Here is a 24,073-nt window from a genome sequence, read left to right as displayed (position 1 = left end):
ATGCAAGTGTATTGCTTCATAAATGATGCCAGGGGGCAGGAGTGAAGGACCAGGAAGGAGAGATGGTTAATTTCATGTGTCAACTTGCCTGAGCCATGGGATGCCCAGATATCTGGTCAAACGTTATGCTGGGTGTTTCTGTGAGGGTGATTTTGGATGAGATTAATATTTAAATCAGTAGACTGAATAAAGCAGATTGCTTTCCTTAATGTGAGTGGGCCTCATCCACTCAGTTGAAGGCCTGAATAAACAAGAAGTCTGACCCTCCCTCAAGTACAAGAGAATTCCTCCTTGAGTGCCTTCAAACTGGGATATCAGCTCTTTCCTACCTTTGAACTTACACTGGAACATTGGCTTTTCCTGGGTCATGAGCCTACAGACTCACCCTGTAGAATTATGTGAGTCAATTCCTTATAATAAATTTATATACATACATGCACACACATGTATATTACACACACACACACACACACACACACACACACACACACACACACACACACACACCCCTTACCAATTCTGTTTCTCTGGAGAACCTGACTGATAAACAGGGTAAAAGAGAGAAGGGAGACAAGTCTGTATAATAATGTGTTATTATATTATAAACCAATGTGGACAACAGGTGATCAACCCATCGTGGAACTGTAGGATGCATCTCAGAACTGTCCACCAGCAGTTCTGAGTTGCTCACTGTGAGTGTCAGGTGTGCTCCCATAGGCATCCCTGAGTCAGAGAAGCTCCAGGGCAGGAAACAAAAGACCAGCATACATACTCGAGTTAGCATGCTGTCAGCATAAAGATGCTCAAATCAATGAAACTGAAAACAAGAAATCAATAGAGAAAATCAGCAAAACCAAAAGCTGATGCTTTGAAGAGATCAATAAAATCAATAAGCCTCTAGCCAGGAAAACTTTTTAAAAAGGGGGAAAAAAGGACACAAATCACAAATTTAATATCAGAAATTAAAGAAGGGACATTAGTACCATTCCCACTGACACTGAAAGGACAATCAATGAATAAATACTGTGAACAACTCTATGCCAACAAATTTGATAATATAGATGAAATGGACCAATTCCAAAGAGATATTTGTTGATGCATGAGAGACTAATCAGTTTGAAAATTTTAACTGACGTGACTGGTCCACAGACTATACTGTTGAGGAAAAATCGTTTGAAGAGATGAACACGACTGCTGCGTGCCTGGTTCTTGTGTCCTACTCTGATGGCTTTTCTCACCACTCGACCTCCTGGGCTCCAGCTGCACGTTCTTCAATAAGCCACATGCTCTCCCGCCTCATATCTGCAACAAGGTACCACATCCCCTGATGTGCATCATGACCTCTGCACCCCAGCACCTGGCTAATTTCCACGTTATTTCAGTGCTAAAATTCAATGAAGAAGTTTGTTTTCTTGGTTTGCTTATTCACAGTGACAAGTAGTGGAGCTGATGGAAAGAGTACAGGTTTTGAGGTGGCCAGAGGTGGGAACAGAGACCTAAAAACTAGAGAAAACATTCGGTTATTGTCCTGGTAGAGATGATGTAAGGTAAGCACATTAATGCAATGCCCAGCACATATTAGAGTAATAATAATAATTTGCATCAAATTTCATACTGTATGTTACTTGTTACCACTGTGTAAATGGGTATGTCTGTGTTCATCAGCATAACCTCCTCACTTGAGAGTCAGTATCTCTTTCTACAGTAGAATCAGAACTCTCTCACACCTACTAAAGACTAAAATGCCAATGAAGTAGCCTTGGCATTGATACATTTCATCATTTCTGATGTGCTAACACAAAATTATTATTGCCATCTTCCTCGGGCTATCACCTCATAAAATTTTTTTTAAATGTTCTCTCTACTGATTGCTGTTTGCCATTCTATCTCCAAAACATTTTTTCTAAAGATATTATTTCCTCTATAGTATATTCTCTATCAGTAGTTATTTACTTGTTCATATTTTTCATTTAACAATTTTAACTGAATACTTACTTTGAAGCTTTCATTGTATATAGTGAGAAAAGAGAGAACAAAGTTTGGTTTCTCTGCTTTCTAGGAGTTTATTTCTTACACGAACAACAGAGAAGCAAAAGGCAATTTTGATCATATGCTAAGTATTATTAAAGGTTTAAAACAGAGAGTATAGGAACTTAGGAAACAACCACCTGACTCAGTCTTATAATGTCAGAATAGATTCCACAGAGGAACTGAAACTTGATGGGATGCTTGGAGGTCAAGTGGAAATTAGTCAGGCACAGAGGAGTAGAGAATGTCAGGCACATCAGGGGATGTGGTACTGTGTGGCAGACCCAAGGGTGAGAGGAGAGATCAGGGTAGGACACAGGAACTAGGCACACAGCAGGCATGTTCATTTCTCCAAACACTTTTCTCTAAACAGTATAGTCTATGGACCAGTCATTTCAGTTAAATTTTTCAAGCCAACTGGAGTCATTTATGCATTTGGAAGCTATTCCATTCCCTACACTGCACTAGTCCCCAAAAATACAATGGAGAATAAGCCAAGGTCTCTGCCTTCAAGTTTACATTCCAATGAAGGAGATAGGAAATAAGCAAGTCAATAAATAAATGCATTTAGTAAAATGTTTACTATTGTCATAAAGGAAATAAATTAGGCACTGTGATAGAGACAATAAGGGTGGATTAAGAAGGCCTTTTTAGAGAGAGGGTTCAGAGGAAGTTTCCCTCAGTAGAGAACATTTAAGCTAAATCCTAAGTAGTGAGGAGCCAGTTGTGTAAACAGCCAGGGAAAGAGCTCATAGGCAATGGAAAAAGCTGTGCTATGTTGAAGACCCGTGTGTGTTCCTGGAACCAAAGTATGGCCAGGGTGATGGAGTATGGGGTGCAAGAGAGAGAGTGGCATGAAAGGAGGGTGAGCAGAGAAGTGGAGTCAAATCATTCAGCACCTTGAGAGCCAGTCTGGAGTTTATTCCAAGGGTGAAGGGAAGCATCAAAAGGGTTTGAAGCAAAGAAGTGGAATGCTCTGGTTTATATCTTAATAACTTTTTCCTGAGAAATTATTGAATGCTGATGATTGAATGTGTATGCCTATTATTGATTACTCAACAAATATTGTTGAATAAGTGAATGAACAGTTTATCTGTTCCTCATTCTATAAACTGAAACTTTTCACTAACTGCTACAGTTTTTTAAGAAGCTATAGGGGGATGTGCTTCAACAAAACAAGGGTAAACCAGGAAACCGTGAAAGGGAATAATTGGGTATTATCTGGCCAGCAGATCAAGACCTTTGAACACATTTATTTTTTTTTTACAGTGTTGAGCAGATTATTTTTATTAATTTTTATTGGAGTATAACTGCTTTACAATGTTATGTTAATTTCTACTGTACAGCAAAGTGAATCAGCTATACGTATATGTATATATACCCTCTTTTTGGATTTCCTTCACATTTAGGTCACCAAGGAGTATTGAATAGAGTTCCCTGTGCTATACAGTAGGTTCTCATTACTGATCTATTTTATACATAAGTATCAACAGTATATACATGTCAATCCCAATCTCCCAATTCATCCCACCCCCCTTTTCCCCCTTAGAATCCATATGTTTGTTCTCTACATCTGTGTCTATATTTCTGCTTTGCCAATAAGATCATCTATAACATTCTTCTAGAGTCCACATATATGTGTTAATATACGATATTTGTTTTTCTCTTTCTGACTTACTTCACTCTGTATGACAGTCTCTAGGTCCATCCACATCTCTACAAATGACTCAATTACTTTCCTTTTTATGGCAGAGTAATATTCCATTGTATGTACGTACCACTTCTTCTTTATCCATTCCTCTGTTGATGGACATTTAAATTGCTTCCATGTCCTGGTTATTGTAAATAGTGCCGCTATGAACACTGGGGTGCATGTGTCTTTTTAAATTATGGTTTTTCTCAGGGTATACGCCCTGTAGTGGGATTGCTGGGTCATATGGTAGTTCTATTTTTAGTTTCTTAAGGAACTTCCATAGTGTTCTCCATAGTGGCTGTATCAATTTACATACCCACCAACAGTGCAAGAGGGTTCCCTTTTCTCCATACCCTCTCCAGCATTTGTTGTTTGTAGATTTTTTGATGATGGCCATTCTGACTGGTGTGAGGTGATACCTCATTGTAGTACTGATATGCATTTCTCCAATAATTAGTGATGTTGAGAATCTTTTCATGTGTTTGTTGGCCATCTGTATGTCTTTTTTGGAGAAATGTCTATTTAGGTCTTCTTCCCATTTCTTGATTGGGTTGTTTTGTTGATATTGAGCTGCAAAAGCTATTTGTAAATTTTGGAGATTAATCCTTTGTCAGTTGTTTCATTTGCAAATATTTTCTCCCATTCTGAAGGTTGTCTTTTTGCCTTGTTTATGGTTTCCTTTGCTGTGCAAATTTCATTAGGTCCAATTTGTTTATTTTTGTTTTTATTTTCATTACTCTAGGAAGTGGGTCAAAAAAGATCTTGCTGTGGTTTATGTCAAAGAGTGTTCTGTCTATGTTTTCCTCAAAGATTTTTATAGTGTCTGGCCTTATATTTGGGTCTTTAATCCATTTTGAGTTTATTTTTCTGTATGCTGTTAGGGAATGTTCTAATTTCATTCTTTTACATGTAGCTGTCCAGTTTTCCCAGCACCACTTATTGAAGAGACTGTCTTTTCTCCATTGTATATTCTTGCCTCCTTTGTCATAGATTAGGTGACCATATGTGCATGGTTTTATCTCTGGGCTTTCTATCCTGTTCCATTGATCTAGATTTCTGGTTTTGTGCCAGTACCATACTGTCCTCATTACTGTAGCTTTGTAGTATAGTCTGAAGTCAGGGAGTCTGATTCCTCCTGCTCCATTTTTCTTTCTTAAGATTGCTTTGGCTATTCGGGGTCCTTTTTGTTTCCACACAAATTGTAAAATTTTTTGTTCTAGTACTGTGAAAAATGCTATTGGTAATTTGATAGGGATTGCATTGAATCTGTAGATTGCTTTGGGTAGTATAGTTATTTTCACAATATTGATTCTTCCAATCCATTCTTCCAAACATTCTTCCAATGTTTTCTTTGATTTTTATCAGTATCTTACAGTTTTCTGAATACAGGTCTTTTGCCTCCTTTGGTAGGTTTATCCCTAGGTATTTTATTCTTTTTGTTGCAATGGTAAATGGGAGTGTTTCCTTAACTTCTCTTTCTGATCTTTCATTGTTAGTGTATAGGAATGCAAGGGATTTCTTCGTATTAATTTTGTATTCTGCAACTTTACCAAATTCATTGATTAGCTCTAGTAGTTTTCTGGTGGCATCTTAAAGATTTTCTATGTATAGTATCATGTCATCTGCAAACAGTGACAGTTTTACTTCTTCTTTTCCAATTTGGATTCCTTTTGTTTCTTTTTCTTCTCTGATTGCCATAGCTGGAACTTCCAAAACTATGTTGAATAATAGTGGCTAGAGTGGACACCCTTGTCTTGTTCCTGATCTTAGAGGAAATGCTTTCTGTTTATCACCTTTGAGAATAATGTTTGCTGTGGGTTTGTCATATATGGCCTTTACTATGTTGAGGTAGGTTCCTTTGAGGCAAGAAGATAGCTGGCTCCAGAAGGGAGCCTTTCAAGAAAGAAATGCAACTGATCATTATGTTTAACTATATCAGCTTTGTTGAACATTTAGAAAACATATTAATAATAGAGAACACTGAAACATATCCCAATGAAAAATTCAAATATTAAAATTAACTCTAAGGAAGAAAGGAAAAGAAAATAGAATATCACAGGAAACCAATTGGCTCAACATAAAACTGACTCAGGTATAATTTAAAAACTGGCTACTAATTCAAACATATATTGTGCTTGCTTCTTGGAAGCAAGACTAGGATTTGGAAGAGCTGAGGCAAGGGCTTCGTGTGTCTTATTACGATGTGATATTTTGGAAAGCATATTCATCTATTACTTTTCCATGTCAAGCCTCTGACCTTCCTGTCTTGCTCTTCCTTATTTATTGCCTCCACACTGTAGCTCCAGACCTCCGCACTCTAGCTCCGCACTTCCCTTGGCTCCTGTGTCCCTCTGCCAGGCCCAGTTCTAGAAGTGATGCTGTAGAAAACCTGATCAAGATTTTTACCTATTTATACAACTTTGGGTCCCAAGCTATCCAAACTGGTTCTAAATTCACTTTACCTATTCACAGGAGTGTCTCATGTCTGCGGCCTGTCTTGATAATTGATATATCCTATAGACCTATGAGTATTACTCTTTATTCATTTTTCTCCCCTGAAGACTGAAAGTTCCATGTAAGGATACTGAAGTACCTTTACAGAATTTCTCCCTTTGACCTGAAAGAAATACCTTTAAATCTGAAAGAAGTTTCCATAAACAGAGAGGAAATGTATCCATTATTACTGCTCCATGTTCACTATTTTGTCCTGTTATGCCCCCAGTTGCAATTATTCATATAATCTCCTTTGTTTCCAATCCATTTTAGCCCTATTAAAGAAAAAGGTTTATGCAAAAACTTAATTATCTTTTAATTTGAGGATTTTATAAGTTAATTTGGCATTTATGGTTTCCTAAATAAAGTCAAAAATTCCCACAGTCACATGTAGCTATAGGCCACCTTACAGAGGCCATTCATAAATTATGTGTAGTATCTAATATTTGAACATACAGCCAATAATTTCATTTGTAAAATTAAAGTTATGGCTTTTAAGTGCATTTCCAGAATTCTAATTAACACCAGCTAATGAAATGAGCACTGGGGCCAAGGACACCATTAGAGAAAACTAATGAAAGGCCAACAGAATGTAATTATTTTTCAAAACAGAACTTGAAGTAACCACTGCTATTTTTAAAGCATATGATCATGGGATATTGTATATAGATTTGATGACTCCTTCAACTTTAAAAAGCGCTACTGAATGAAAGCTTCCTGAGGGTGGGGATTTTTACTATATTTGTCAGTGCTCTATCCCCTGTGCTTTGAACACTGCCTGGCACTTAGTAGATGCTTCATTATTCTTTTGAGTTCGTGAATAAAAAGTTGATGTATCATATTCTACTAATTGGCATTTTATAATAAGACCAATTGCACTTTTGTTCTATAGCACAAAAATTTATTATCAGCATTATAACTCTGGAGTTTCACCAGACCCTAAAGTGCGTTCTGAATGATCAGAGGTACCATGGCATTCACGTTGTACTGCAATTTAATAATCAACTGCATTTTATTGCATTCTGATCCTATGATCAGTGACCAGGCCTCAAACCTGACAGAACAGTAGTGAGGTTTTTGTAGACATTCTTCTTCCCATTGCTTAAAAGAGGTCACAAACTTGTGTCCCTCAAGCTACATTTAGTTTGCAGATATACTTTATTTGGTCTTCACAGCACTGGTGTGTGTGTATGTATATATACATACACACACATATATATTCTTTAAAAAATTGAAATGGTTGTCAAAGTTTACAGATCAGGTCACTTCATATCAAATTTTAGATTTGTGGAATCTCTTGAAAAAAAAGCATAATATCTGACAACACTGTGCCCAAATTTCCATATGGAATCAATACGCAGAAGCTGAGTAACACCACTGTCTTTAAACAGAGTGGGTGCATTCTGTGTTGCCATACTTCCTACCACTCTCTTTTGTCCTCCCAATCAGATCTGTTCATTATGGTGCTCAGACTGTTCATTTTTAGAGAATAATTAAGAAGGACATACTTCTTTATGTCATACTTCTTTGAAATACTTTACTTTGTGCTCTTCACTCTTTAATATTATCTACAGGAATTCAAGTTTGTAAGTCCTGGCCTAAAGGATAGAGTACAATTGCTTTAGCGTGGCAGACCCAGCCCTTCATATTCTGACCCAGAGGAACGTGTTCATCCTTGTCTTCCCCCACAACTCTCCATTCAGTTTATTCTAAACAAAGCTCATTTCCTCAATGGACCATAACCATTCATTCTTGCCTGTATTTGTAGGACCTATACTTGGTGCATTATCTTTCTAGTGGAATTCTGCTAATTTTTTCAAATGTCATCCCCTCTCCTCCAGGACGCAACAAGTATTTGTTAAATGGATATATGCCAAGCACTTTAATAGGTTCTATGGGATACACAAGTAAACAAGGGACACAAACCCTACCATAACAGAGATTAACAAGGAATTCACCCTTGTTAATAATTATAAAAGAATAATTACAATAAAATGTGCTCTTGTCTGCTTTCCTGGCCACAGATGGTTTGCTCAGGAAGGGGTGGGGAGTGCCCAAAACAACCTAAAAGTTTTTCAATTCGAAAGAAATTTCATATACTGTGTATTTGGAAAGATCTCTCATAAATGCTCTCCTCCAAAAAAGGTGCACTAAAACATGGAAACAAATTGAAATTCAGATGAGAAGGTAAATGGCAGGAGAATAAAATAATCTTGAAATAACAGCTTAAAGGGTGGCAGAAGAAGATTGAAAATTGTCACTGCAGTCACCTGTCAATGTCTCATCATCTGTAGTTTAGAATGTGAAAGTGATAAGGAAAAAATAAAGAGTAAACATTGCAGAATGCAATAAGGAAGAAAATCTCAGCCAGCAGGTTTGTATGGATCCTGTCATAGAACAGACATTGCTTTTCATAATTCTGGACAGTCAGGAAAATGAAGGAAGCAGATGTCAGGAACCTAACCTGGCCTTGGCTAGTCAAGGAACTGAGAATCATTCCCTGTACTCTCGCTCACATTCTGAAATCTCCTCTATTCATTTTGCTGACAGCAATCATATCCTAATACACCCTCCCCCCATCCGGGTTGCCAGAAACCAAGAGAGGAACATGGATTTATGATTTTAAACTTCTGATGACACCTTCAAACCAATGCCTTATTCTTCCTAAGAATCTTCCCAATCCTAAAATTTTCAATGTCACTTATAAGTCAAAAATCTGCAGGCACAGAATTTTAAATTCTGCAATGGAGATGCAATTGACATTTCCTACAACTTCCTAGTGTGTCTTTCTTCACAACATTTTCACAGATGAGGAAACCAAGGCTCAATGATTTAACTTCAGTTTAAAAACCCAATATATATGGCACTTTGTTTTCTAAAGAGAAAACGATAGAACATTTGTTGAGGTAAATTGAACTGTACATATGTAACACAGTTTGAAATAAAAATCATTACAGTAGCATTTGCTTAACAAGAACTTATCAATAACCACATTAAGACACTAGAAGTTTCCACTGCTTAAAGAATTGGAATTTGAAAATGAAGGTGGAAGTAGGGAGGGTGTGGGGAACAAAGAAACTCAGCATATGGGGGTTTGTAGAGTTGAAAGATTACGAAGAAACCAGTGAATAAAACATATTTTTAGGGGCTTCCCTCGTGGCACAGTGGTTAAGAATCCGCCAGCTAATACAGGGGACATGGGTTCGAGCCCTGGTCTGGGAAGATCCCACTTGCCGAAGAGCAACTAAGTCCGTGCACCACAACTCCTGAGCCTGCGCTCTAGAGCCTGTGAGCCACAACTACCAAGCCCGCGTGCCACAACTACTGAAGTCCGCATGCCTAGAACCCCTGCTCCACAACAAGAGAAGCCACCGCAATGAGAAGCCCGCGCACCACAACGAGGAGTAGCCCCCACTTGCCACAACTAGAGAAAGCCCACGCGCAGCAATGAAGACCCATCACAGCCAAAAATAAATAAATAAAATAAATAAAATTTAAATATATATATATATATTTTAATTATGTTGACCGTAATGTGCTCTGCCCAGAGACTGAGATATATATGTATATATATGCATATATGTGAATGTTTATATTTGAATATATTTAAGGGCTTATATAGATACAGACATATAATTTTAAGAGATAGGATTATAAAAAGAACTTCTAGAATACTGTCTTAATGAAAAAATTTCCACAAAAACTGAACATTGTAAAGAAGGTCGTGGTCAGTGGTTGCCTAAATTAAACATACATAGATCCTGAAGACAATACATTTGCAGATCTGCATGCTAGTTTTACCTGCTTTTCCACTGTAATCATGACAGGAAAAAATGACAGAGCTGAAGGCCAACACTGCTCACCCTAGACCATTAGGGGACTTGACTTAAACTGAACTGATCAGAACCAGACTACGCTCTGCTGAACGGAATTGAAGGAAGTGATCTGAATCAACACCACCAGCAATTAAGCAATGCTTTTAAACTCTGAACTTATGAGAAAATGATGACAGATTTTTAACAACATGAAAAAAATGAGGAGAGCCATGGTTACAACAACCAATGAGAGAGAACACAGTGCGTTAGGCTTTTACTGTGAGTTCAGCTCATCATTCTGGCTGGTAATTTTCACAGTGGAGATGGAGATGGAGATGCAAGCAGTGCCCAGGGAAGGGCAGTTTTTGTGATGCTAGAACATATCTTAGGACCCAACTTTTAAATAAACACCTTGTCGTAATATATCAACGTTTACTCTATACATGTCCCTTTCTCCTAAGACAAATTTTAGAAAAATAAAACTATATTACAGTTATCAGTTCACCTATCCAACTTACCAACTAAACGAGAGCTCAACAATGGAAGAATCAATGCCTTATTCATTTTGTAACTACAATTTCCAACACAGTGCACATCACAGGTATGTAGGTATGAAATAAATTTTTACTGACTCACCTCATAAAATTATTATGTACAACATGCACCTAAGTGAGAGAATCTAAATATTTGAAGCTTTCCAGTTTGCTAGCTTCTGACTGATGAAAATTTTACTAGTCACAAATGTCCCTAGAGCTTGTGGGCAAGAACTAATAAACTAATGTGCTTTCTATACTATGAAGCATAAATTGAAAATAAAATATTAAACCCTAGTCTGTCCCATAAATATGCATTTATGAAATATTTGAAAGGTAAATTATGCAAATATGTGTTTAAGGAATTTAGACATCATGGATCATTGACCTGCTGGGCCTCAACAACTTCCTCAAAACCATTAGCATCTATTATGTAAATTCACATTTACAGAGCTAATAAAATGCACATTAGTCATCCAACAGCAGGATTACTTATCTGAGGTGGTCTCATGTTTACAGGTCCAGATTTATTTTTCTTTTAAGAAAAATAGCCACAATATATTAATTTGAGAGCTGAAACTTGAATATAAACAGGGAGTTTTTGCCTCTTTCATTTTTAATACCTTTAGACTTTTCAATTTGGCTGACACAATTCAGAGTAATTGATGGGTTTTCTTATAATGCAAACAACCAAAGTCAGAATATGTAATATAATTATATGGCTACTGAAATATGCATGACTTTCCATTGTTTTTAATACATAGAACTTTTTGCTTTAAGATGAACTGGAAGTTATGTAGCAAAAGAGTTTGTAGAAACAAATGGAAATGATGTAAAAATAATCCTACTGTTACAAATCAACTACAAATTCAATGGCATATTCAATGCATATGAATAATGTCATCTCAAAATAGCGTATTATTGCAAAAGAAATTTAGCAGTGGCATAAGGTTTTTAAGAAATAGTTTTCATTCTGTTAATATCTTATTGAGCTTTTTGATTATTTATTTAATCAGAAAGTTTTATTCATTAAAAATTTAGATTATATTATAAGTTTATAAACTGTATCAGAACTACCAAAGATAGGAGAGGGCTTTTTGCAGATTTTTCAATTTGAAAATTATTGGACTCATAAGTATAGTATATGAAATCCCTATAATAAGTGAAATGAGATACTCTGCAATATTTTCTTTGGAATATTAGATTTAACTTAGTAACCTAAAAAACACTCTCTGGTTTTCTGATTCAACCCTCTCACCTTCCTCCTAACATCCATGAAATTAAACCAATAACTCAAAGTAATGTGGCTTTAATAGTGGACAATGGGCCTTGTTAGGACAGTGATAAAGATACATACGACTGGAGATACCCACAGAACCCCTCAATTTACAAACATGAGCAATGGCTATTCACAGACTAGACCTCCCTGAAAGGACTAACTCACAAAACTACATAAATATTTTAGACAATCATTTATTATTAGAATCTCATTGATACCCAACAAGTTTAATATGAATTTTAAGCAACTTTCAGTGATGAAATATTTTTCCATGGTTCTTTTGATGCCACTTCTAACTTTATCCTCAGTGTCTAGCCTTATTATACAGTTAATAGATACTCAGAAATACTTATTTAATACATAAGTCCCAGGTTGATAGGTCACTTTAACTGAAGGGAGTAGCCAAATATATATTTTTTCATTCAGGCAAAACAACTGATCCAAAAGTTTGATGCAACTTACTTTAGACTGCTTTTATTTGGGTGGAGGGGCATTAAATATAACACTATACTTAGCAGCTGAAATTCCAAACTACTGAACAAGTCAATCCAAATTATTTAAACAAAAAGAAATACCTTACTTACCAAACTATGTCCTGGGCAATATATACAGTAGATAGAAAAATGCTATTTAGACCTTCTAAAAAAAATGAATGAAATAAAAAGTTAGTTTTATACAAATCTGTCAGTTATCCTAACTTGAGAGTAAACATATTGAGAGTCAGACTGTGTCTTACTTCTGCCCACAGCACCTTGCAGATGGTATGCTTCACCAAAGTTTGTTGGGCTAAGTGAGAGAAAGAAGATTCTATAAAACTTCTCAGAGCCTGATTAATTGCACTTATTTTTTAAGTAAATTTAGATTTTTAGCCCTTAAATCAAAGATAAAATTCAGAAAACCATATACCTCCATTTATAAAATACAGAATAATCTCACAAACACATGTACACACACAAAATATGCTATTCTTGGTGTTTCACTATTAAAATGAGATGTGTCTATTTTCAAAGCGGATTAAATAGCTTTGGAAATGCCACTTAGCTTATATGATAAAATAGGTTTGTTCCATACGATCTTCTAAATGCACATCTACTGAAACATCATCCACATGTTTATGTCAAAACTCTTGTGCATCAGGGACTCTAAGATGTGAGAACTATTACTATTCCTATGTTCCTTCTTTGGTAACCCTCCCAGTTTTCAGAATTTGTTATAATAACAAAACAGCATCTGAGAGCAACAATGTGTAATCTATCTATCTTTACCGTGATTATCGGTAAGAACAAAACCCTCAATACCTCACCAGGAAAATGGTCAAAAATACATCTGAAATATTATTATTGTAAAAATGGAAGCAAGAGAATTCCTATATCAAAGTAGAGAAAATTAGATCAGAATTTTCTTTTCAGTGTGACATTCTCAAAATTTTTAAATTTAATGATCAAAACTAAACATTATCTCCCTAGTTTTTCTCATTTTCCACGCCCTTCCTCTTCCCCAAGCTCACAAAGAAAAATGAGAGAAAAGGAAGTACAATTTCCTTCGAAACATTCCTCTCCAATCTCTTAGTCTCCTCATGCTAAGTTCTGAGCTCCTTCAGACCTGCTTTTAAATCCTTCTATCCTTCTTGATGTGCTTCAATCTTGCCCCTACTAAACTGGGTGGTGCAGCTGAACTGGAGAACAGAAGAGAAAGTTGTGCGAGCTGAAATAGACCAATCTCCTGACGCTCTGTCTGGTTTTATCTTTTATCTGCTCTTGCTATAAACTGAGATAGAATGCAAAAAGGTGTCAGTTCTTCTAAGAGCACAGCTCTCTTATACTGTTGATGAAAAAAAGAGATGCAACTGTGTTCAAGGCAGGCTCCATAGTGCTTGAAATCTTGTGAAAAGAAAAAGCCACCCAGGGTTCACTAGCCCCTACTCAAAGCAATATGTTGGAGGAGATGCACAAAGTGAAGTTTTAAGCCACCAATGGAAGAATTAACAAGAAAAAAAGGCTGAGCATTATTTTGATGATAATTGACATACAAACTGTTCAATTTCAGCACAAATTTAGTTCAGCATTTTGTTTTTCAGTCAAACTTGGATATTCTCCAAAATATGTTAAGACAAAACTGGTTCTAAAATAATTTTTTGCTTAGGTCTGCATATACCCTACATAAGCCTCCAAAGTGATTAACAATCATGTCTAATTTATTCTTATCCTAAACTTGTCAGGATTCAAATATATTAAAGCCAGAAGTGTTCTGCATGATTACTGTTGGAAATAAGATGAGATTTACAGTATTGTAACCAATGCCCTAGAATGCCTCGACCTTAGCTCCAGAAAATCCTTACTCTCCCTTCTCATAGTTACTGAGACATGTGGAAACACACACACACACATACACACAGTGACCAATGTGAAGAAAATACCATTTTGTAATCTGAGTCATATCTTAAGGTCCTAATACTGGACTAATTGGTAGAAGATGTCCACACCTCAAGCCAGCAGGAACTTTACCTTATCTTAAGTCAAAATTCAAATTCTTTAGCCATCCCCATGATAAATAAACTCAGGATGATGAGCAGCTAACTCAAACAAGCATCAAGAAAGAGAACATTTAAACAACTAGTCTATCCCCAAAAGTTTTGCCTGGATCATTATATAGAGTCATCCCTCAGTATTCACGAGAGATTGGTTCTAGGACCCCACGTGGACACCAGAATCTGCGGATGCTCAAGTCCCTTATATAAAATGACACAGTATTTGCAAATAACCCAAACACATTCACCCCAATACTTTAAATCATCTCTAGATTACAAATAATATCTAATATAACGTAAATGCTATGCAAATACGTGCTGGCAGACAGCAGATGCATGTTATGCTTTTTGGATTTTTTTTTTTAATATTTCAACCCACAGTTGGTTGAATCCATGGATGCAGAACCCATGGATATAGAGGGTCCACTGTATACCTCTACCTCCTGGAAGCAATGAAGTTAAAGAGAAGAAGGGGTATAGGGTCATGCTTCTGATCACACAGTGCCCTCACCCATCAGTAAACATAGCCTGTTCAAAGTCTTAGGCTAGGTTTACTCATTCATTCAACAGATTTTGAGCATCTACTATAGACCAAGCACTGTTCTAGATAACAGAGATATAAATTATCAGTTCCTTCCATAGAGAAGTAGAATTCATATAAAGAAAATTGAAGGAATGGCCCTCCTACATACTCCATGCAAGTTATTCTTTCATGAATAAGACCTGGATTTAGCATCAAAGAGTCTAATTGGAAAAAACAAACAAACTACCAAATAAACACAAGGGTGAAATTACATTGTTCCCTTTGAATCAATGATCCCACCTTTAAATTCTTTCTTAAAGCAATATTCAAAAATATGGAGATAGGTGATGTCAGCATCATGGTGGTATAAGATGTCCCTAATTTTTGTCCCCCTTTTAACATCTAAAATTCAGCATCTATCCATGAACAAAAGTGCCTCTGTGGGAGCTGTGGGACCAACCCCATACACTAAGGGACCTGAGAGGAGCCTTGTCCCTTGTGAATTGGGTCACAGACAGGCAGACTCCACTATAGGCTGTGGAACTAGCAGAAGCCTGTGAACTGGCTGCAACCTCTCTCAGCTGTGGTCCAGGAGTACCTGGAAAACACTGACTTGGGCAGATACCCACAAGATGAGAGAGCCTTTGTAGAAGTCCAGGTTTATAGAGGAAAAGTTCTAGCACTCTGTTGGAGTTTTTAAAAAATACAAATTTGGATTCATTGGAGTGGTTGAGAGGAGCTGTGCCTGCATCACCCCCTTGCTACAAGGTGGCACAGCTCAGAAAAAGAAGAGTTTAGGGGGTCCCTCCCACGGGGGAAAAGCAAGAGTCGTGAGTGAGCACCCAGCTTCCCCAGCTGTGCAGGATGCTACTAAAGAAAGCTATCTCTCTCCTGAAGCCCCCAGAGCATTAAAGCAAGAGCTTCACAACTGGGAAGCGCGAGGAGGTAGGAAGGAGATAGGAAAAGAGGCAAATAAGAATATCAGAGAACATTAAAGAGACACAATTCCTGCTGACGTGTTCTGAACTCCAGCAGGAAGCCTGTCCATGAGCTGCTAGAAAAATCTCACTCAAGGATCCCTCCAACTGCTCACTGACATCCCCAGCACCATGAATGCCAAACCCACACCTCCCCCAACTCTACAGCCAGCTCTTTATGTGAACTCCTGAGGGTGGTGGTGAAAGAAAGCTCAGATAGACAGGGAGTGCACACAGAAAACAAGCCAGCGTCTGCAGGAAAGGAAGAAACCACAGTCTTGAGCTGTAGCACCACTTTGGGGAAAACAAAAGAGAGGTTACCAACAGCCAGCCTGATGCATTGTAAGACCATGAGAAGACGTACAAACTTAAATGTTCTGCTACAAGACAGAGCAAGAAGTGGAGCAAGTCTAACCATACAAGATCAGAGAAGGCCCCAAAATATAAGCAGGATCAACAAAAATGTCTCTCAACTGAAGGCAGCTTGTAAAGATTGGAGGAGGTGACTGCTACTTCAAATGTGAAAACAGCAATGCAAAACTCCAAAGAACATGAAGAGTCAGGGAAATATGCCATCAACAGGTCATAATAATCTTCCAGTAACCAAACCCCAAGACACAGATATCCATGATTTACCCAAAAAAGAATTCAAAGAAACCTCAAGATAGAAATAGAGGGGAAAGGGCTTCCCTGGTGGCGCAGTGGTTGAGAGTCCGCCTGCCAATGTAGGGGACGCGGGTTCGTGCCCCAGTCCGGGAAGATCCCACATGCCGCGGAGCAACTGAGCCCGTGCGCCACAACTGCTGAGCCTGCATGTCACAACTATTTAAGCCCATCCTCTGCAACAGGAGAGGCCACTGCAATGAGAAGTCTGCACACCGCAACGAAGAGTAGCCCCCGCTCGCTGCAACTAGAGAAAGCCCACGCACAGCAATGAAGACCCAATGCAGCCAAAAATAAATAAATAAATAGATAAAATTTTAAAAAAATTTAAAAGAAATAGAGGGGATGGGAAGATGTAAGACTGGGGTAAGGGATTGAGAGGTACAAACTACCATGTATAAAATGGATAGACTACAAGGATGTGTTGTACAGCATAGGAAAATATAGCCATTATTTTGTAGTGACTTTAAATAGGTTATAATGTATAAAAAAGAGTTGCTATTTGTACACCTGAAACTAACATGCTGTTGTAAATAAAATATACTTCAATTCTTAAAAAAGAACTAATATTAGAATCATTGGAGTTCCAGAAGAAGAAGAAAGGGAAAAGGAGACAAAACTTTTTTTTTAAGGTGGACTATTTTTTTTGATACAAGTTACTTTTTAATTGAAGTATAGTTAATTTGCAATGTTGTGTTAGTTTTAAGTGTACAGCAAAGTGATTCAGTTATATATATATATATATATATATATATATACACATATATATACACATACATGTATATATTCTTTTTCAGATTCTTTTCAGAAAGCTTATTTAAAGAAATAACAACTGAGAACTTCTCAAATTTGGGGAGAGGCTTGGACATCCAAGTTCATTAAACTAATACATCACTCATTATTTCAATTCAAAATAATCTCCTCCAAGAAACATTATAATGAAACTTTCAAAAATCAAGTCAAAAGAAAAAAATCCTAAAAGCAGCAACAGAAAAAAAATATTGTAACCTACAAAGAAACCCCCATTACACTATCAGCAGATTTCTCAGCAGAAACCCTATAGATGAGGAGAGAATGGGTTGATATATTCTAAGTGTTGAAAGAAAAAAAAATTGCCAGCCAAAAATAGTCTATAGGACAAAGTTATCCTTCAAAATGACAAATAAAAGCTGAGGGACTTCTTTGCCACTAGAACTGCTTTACAAGAAATGCTGAAAGGAGTTCTTCAAACTGAAATGAAAAGACACTAATTAGTAACATGAAAACATACAAAAATATGCAACACACTGGTAAGAGTAAATATATTGTCAGATTCAGAAAGCTCTAAATCTGGAATATGATAGTGTGTTGACTAACTATATTATAAAGGTTAAAATATTTTTTTAAAAAACTATAGCTACTATAATTTCTTAATGAATACACAATATAAAAAGAGGTAAATCATGATATTAAAAACATAAAAGAGAGGAGTCAAAGAGTAGAGTAGAACACAATCAAAGTTAAGTTGCTATCAGCTTAAAATGGACTGTTATATCTGTCAAATGTTTTATGTAAGCCTCATGGTAACCACAAAGCAAAAACCTACAGTAAATTCACAAAAGTTAAAGAGAAGGGAATCAGAGGATAGCACCACAGACAACCACCATTTCCCAAAGGTAGACAACAAGAGAGGAAAAAGAGGACAATGGAACCACAAAACAGCCAGAAAGCAATTAATAAGATGAACAGCAAAAGAAACAAGCAACAAACTGAAAAGGCAACCTACAGAATGGGAGAAAATATTTGCAAACTATATATTGGATAAGTGGATTATATCATATATATATATATATATAGAGAGAGAGAGAGAGAGAGAACTCATTCAACTCAATAACAACAGAAAATTCAACTAAAAAATGGGCAGAGGAAATTCTTTTTCCAAAGAAGACATGCAAATAGCCAACATGTACATGAAAATATGCTCAATATCACTAGTCATCAGGGAAATAAAAATCAAAGCCACAATGAGATATCACATTACATCTGTTAGAATGGCTGTCATCAAAAAGACAAGTGATAAGTGTTGGTAAGTATGTGGAGAAAAGGGACTTCACACTGTTGGTAAGAATGTAAATTGAAAACTATAGAAAATAATATAGAGGTTCATCAAAAAAGTAAAAATAGAACTACAGTATGATCCACTTTTGGAGATATATATATATATATATATATGAAATGAAAACAAGATATCAAAAAGATACCTGCACTCCCGTGTTTACTACAGCATTATTCACAACAGCTGAATATGGTATCCTGCCATTTGCAACAACATGGATAGACGCTGAAGGCATTATGCTAAGTGAGATTAGTCAGGAAGATGAAGACATACTGTATGATATCACTTATATGTGGACTCTTAAAAAAGCTGAACTCATAGAAACAAAGAATAGAATGGTGGGTGCTAGGGGTTTGGGGAAATGGAGAGGTGTTGGTCGAATGGGACAAACTTACAGTTAGAAAGTGAATAACTTCTGGAGATCTAATAGACAGCATTGTAATTATAGTTAAAAATACAGTATTATATAGTGCAAAATTGCTAAGAGACTAGATCGTAAATATGCTCAGTACAAAAAAGAAATTATAATTATGTGACATGATAGAGGTGTTAGCTAACACTATGATGGTCATATTGTAATATATAAATGTATCAAATCAACACATCGTACACCTTAAACTACACAGTGTTATATGTTATTCATATCTCAATTTTTAGTGTGAGAAAATTTTTGATTGAAACTATTTATTGCAGCTTTATTGTAATAGTGTTTTACATCTTGATGTATATCTGTTCAGTTTTTTGTCTGTTTCTATGTATGCATGTATGTGTGTTTATATACATATAAAAGTGACATTATACCATACACACAAATATAATATATATATACTATAAATAAGTATGTTTATATAATTCCATAATCTTATTCTTTTTCATTTAATAATGTATTAAAAGGATTTTCTCATATTATCAGATATTCAATCAAGCATATTTTTCAAGGGCTGCATACTATATCAATTGGATGAGCCCTAATTTATGTTAGCTATCACCCAATATTCTATGTTTAGGTTGTTTTCAAGTTTTTCCTATACTAAAAACAGCACAAATATATCCATGACTGAATATAGTAAAACTATCTTATGTGATGCTACTAATGGCAAAGACATGTCATTATATATTTGTCAAAACCCATAAAATGTACAACACCAAACATGAACTCTCATGTAAACTATGGGCTTTGAGCGAGAATGATGTGTCAATGCTAGTTCACATACTACTTTGGTGTGTGATATAGATAGTAGGGGGTGGTTGCATACATGGAGGTCGGGGGTATACGGAAATTCTCGTTAGTTTTCACTCAATTTTGCTGTGAACCTAAAACCGCTCTAAAAAAGTCTTTGTACACACACGTAATATAACCATTATAGATACATGATTGTATATGAATCTGTGTGCATCTCTGATAAATTTTTTAATATATATTTCTAGATGTGAAAGTTTCAAATCAATGGTCATGTTCACGTTTAGACCAACTGCCTCTATAAAACGTTTAATCAATAACTCTGTCACCAACGTTGTAGGAAAGCATCCTTCTCTTCTAAATCTGTCTCATACTGGTCATTGTGGGAATTTTAGTTTCAACATCTGATTCACAGAACAGGTTCCTGAACTGCAGTAGGAAAAAACACTGTACTCTCAGTCCAAATCCTTAGATTTATGTCTACCTTTTTCACAAGGCTCTACCTGCCCTCCACCTCCATCTTTAATTCTACTATTCTTCTTTCTGCACACTTTTTTTTTTTTAAATTTTTGGCTGCATTGGGTCTTCATTGCTGCGCGTGGGCTTTCTCTACTTGCTGTGAGAGGGGGCTACTCATTGCGGTGGCTTCTCTTGTTGCGGAGCACCGGCTCTAGGCACGCGGGCTTCAGTAGTTGTGGCACATGGACTCAGTAGTTGTGGCTTGCGGGCTGTAGAGCACAGGCTCAGTAGTTGTGGCACATGGGCTTAGTTGCTCCGCGCCATGTGAGAATCTTCCCGGACCAGGGATGGAACCATTGTACCCTGCAGGCAGATTCTCAACCACTGTGCCAACAGGGAAGCCCACTGCACACATTTATCTTGGATCATCTTACCCACCATCACTGTTTCATCAATATCTCTATGAGGACTCCTGTATCTCTAAACTTACCTCTGAACATCAGGTTCCTAAAATTCAATGCTTGTAGAATATGCCCAATTGAATGACTCGTAAATATCAAAATCACATTTGAAAACCAAAATCCATTATGTTCCTTGACTTAGACTGCTTTTCTTCCTACATTCTTCATTTTAGGAAATGGCACCATCATTCATCAGGATACTCAGAAACCTTGGAATCATTCAAGGTATTTCTCTCAACCCATCGAAGCTCTATTAATTTTATCAAAATTAAAGAGTAAATAACATTATACAGCACTTACTATTTTTCAGGCACTATTCTAATCATTCTTATAAGCATTAACTTATTTAATCTTTATAAAAGAAACAGTATCATCTCCTTTTTACAGATGAGTAAACTGAGGTACATGGATGTTAAAGATGCCCGAGATCATACAGAGCCGGAATTCAGACTCAGGCAGTCTGGCTCCAGAACCCATGCTCGTCATTACTACAATATGCTCCCTCTTCAATTCCAAAAGTTAGGCTAGCTACACCGAATTCTCCAGGAACCGGTCACTACCAACCTGTCAAATATTATCTTCCTAGCCTGCACCCTATGCTTTCCGAATACCAAACATTTGTAGTTCATAGCAGCTGCAGATTTATTCTTCTATAACTTTGCTCATGCTTTTCCTGCTACTTAGAAGATCCTTCTCACCTTTTCCATGCCCTGCTAACATTTAATAATTCAGTAAGTCTTTGCTCAGATGTTCTCTCAACCAAAAGCATTCCTTAAACACCCAAGTTGGGATGCAGGTTTCTTTTCCATACCCACATAGTCCCCAGTATACTGCTCTCTTTTCATCTGCTATATTCCATTGATATCATCTAATTACTGGTAGGCCATAGGGTTTTAAAAAAACAAAGAACAGAGGGTTGTGGGGTTTTTTATCTTCAATCTCCTGGCGTCTATTTAAAGGTATGGCATGTAAAAGGTTATACAGAGAGAGAGGTCTTGAACTTTGGCTATGGAGTCTTGCAGGTAGGGTTAAAATGTCATCTCCATCTCTTACCTATTATATGACCTTGAGCAAGATATTGATTCTCCACAATGCCACTATCCCAGAAAAACAGTTACATATTTTCCTATGACCACTATGTTGTTGACAAAAAGGCAGAAAAATGAATGAACTACATCCTATTCAACACAGTAGCTAATGACATTTATCTAGTTCTAAGAAATCACTTCTTAGACTTCTGAAAAGACATATAGCCCACAATATAACACAGTCAATCTAAGCCATTAACATAAGAATTAATGGGAAAAAATCTTCAAAATGCCAATGAATACTGGACAGATATTGAAGATCCCATTAAATCTGCATTCCCCAGGTACTAATTAAGGGTCTTTTGGTTGCAGTCAACAGACAACAGAGACTGACTCTAGCTAGATTAAGTGGAAGGGAGAATTTATTGGAAGAGTTCTGCTATTTCTCAAGATGCTGCAGAAGGAATTGAACAAAAAGTTTCAGGAGAGGAAGAAATAAAGGTAGCTTGAAGGAATCTCAGCACAAAATATCAAGAATATGTTTATTGCTAGAAAACTACCACTCAAGTGACTCAACTCTAATGAGTCATAGTTACTAAGTCTCACTGTTTTCATACTTCAATTTTTTTAAAGAGAATGTGTAGCCCAGTTTGTATCAGTGGCCCTGACCAAAGGTCAGTGTCATATATTATAGAAACCAATCCCAGTGTCATATATTATAGAAACCAATCCCGGGACCTCCCTGGTGGTCTATTGGTTAAGACTCTGCGCTCCCAATGCAGGGGGTCCAGGTTTGATCCCTGATCAGGGAACTAGACCCCACATGGATGCCACAACCAAGAGCCAGCATGCCGCAACTGAGAGTTCTCATGCCGCAACTAAAAAAGCTCCTGCACGCCGCAACTAAAGATCCCATATGCCGCAACAAAGATCCTGCGTGCCACAACTAAGAGCCCACATGCCACAACTAAAGATCCTGCAAGTGGCAAAGAAGATCTCACGTGCCACAACTAAGACCTGCCACAGACAAATAAATAAATATTTAAAAAAAAATCCCAAAGAAAGGAGAAAGTGTCACGAGCTGAAAAGCATCTTATGTAAGTTTTTCAGCATTAAAACAAATTACTTCTTTTACAATTAATACAATAAGATACCAAATAACTGTTCTACTTATTGAGTTGGAGACAACCCAAATAATTGAAAAGAGAAAGAAAAACATCTTCCTTGGTGTCAGTAAAGCGTGAAGACTTTCAAAGACAGAAAGTATTCTGAAATAAGTATTTTTTGTTACTAAAGCTGAAGTCAAATGGTAGAAAAATAGGGCAGTGGGGCAGATAATTTCTCACTGCATCCCCACAAATGTGGTAGAGATAGACAGCTGTCTACGAGAATTTTTCTTCCTCTTCTACATTATAGAGTCATTGCAAGGATGCCAATGCACAACCATAGACTACATTTCCCAGGAGCACTTGCATATATCTTGATGAGACCTGTGTCTTTAGTTCACACGAATAGAGAGTACATGGAATACGTGTGTTACTATCTACACAGACTTCGACCATGAGCCTTCTTCTTGTGCTTTTCCCTTTCTACTGGCTGGTTCTGGAAAATGGCAGTACCAACGGAAGGAGCCAAGATTTCTGAAATACATCATGGAAGAATGCCTCCCACCAGCCAGGAACTATTACATGAACAAGAAATAAGCCACAAATGATATCATGGAGAAAAGTAATAAAAAATTAAAATTAAAAAAAAGAAATAAGCCACTAAGTGTTAGGGGTCCATTTATGACTGCAGATAGCATTAATCCAGAATCTGATTCCAGAAGAAGTTGAAAAGGCCAGAACACTAAAATGACAGAAAGGGAGAAAATAAACATGAACACAAAGAAAACAAAATAAATGATAGAAGTAAAGTGATGTCAATGATATTTGGAAAACTGGAAAATATATGACTTAGCAAAGTTGATGAATTATCAAGAAAATTAGTGCCATAGAACATTAGATGGATTTAGGAATTGGAGACCAAAGATACTTCTGAAGGTGAATATAATAAAGAGATTGATGACAGAAGAGAGTACTGAAAATCTACAAAGAGCAGTTAGACCTCTAGAGCCCCACACAGACCAGATGCCTCTCTCTTAAGTAGGCAGAGACTGTGGGTCCACTGGAGGGATTCAGAAAACAGAAACACCAGGAGTATTTCGAGTGGGATGCCAATCTTAAAATGGAATTGAACAATGAGACTCCCTCCTGCCACCCCCTCCTCCTTCCTCTGACTCAGCTCTGAGGGCCAAGTGACGACCAACCTTGCCTGCAT

General features: G+C 36.8%; 1 long non-coding RNA gene across 1 annotated transcript in view; it reads right to left on the bottom strand.

The window, feature by feature from the left end:
* The window catches only part of LOC117308861 (uncharacterized), a 224,739-nt gene that overhangs the window by 142,237 nt on the left and 58,429 nt on the right, over nucleotides 1-24,073 (bottom strand). The gene's annotated exons all lie outside the window — the stretch shown is intronic.

The sequence above is a fragment of the Tursiops truncatus genome, chromosome 18 (assembly GCF_011762595.2).
Source record: "Tursiops truncatus isolate mTurTru1 chromosome 18, mTurTru1.mat.Y, whole genome shotgun sequence".
In the NCBI taxonomy this organism is placed as follows: domain Eukaryota; kingdom Metazoa; phylum Chordata; class Mammalia; order Artiodactyla; family Delphinidae; genus Tursiops; species Tursiops truncatus.
This window is presented reverse-complemented; position numbering and strand designations above follow the sequence as displayed.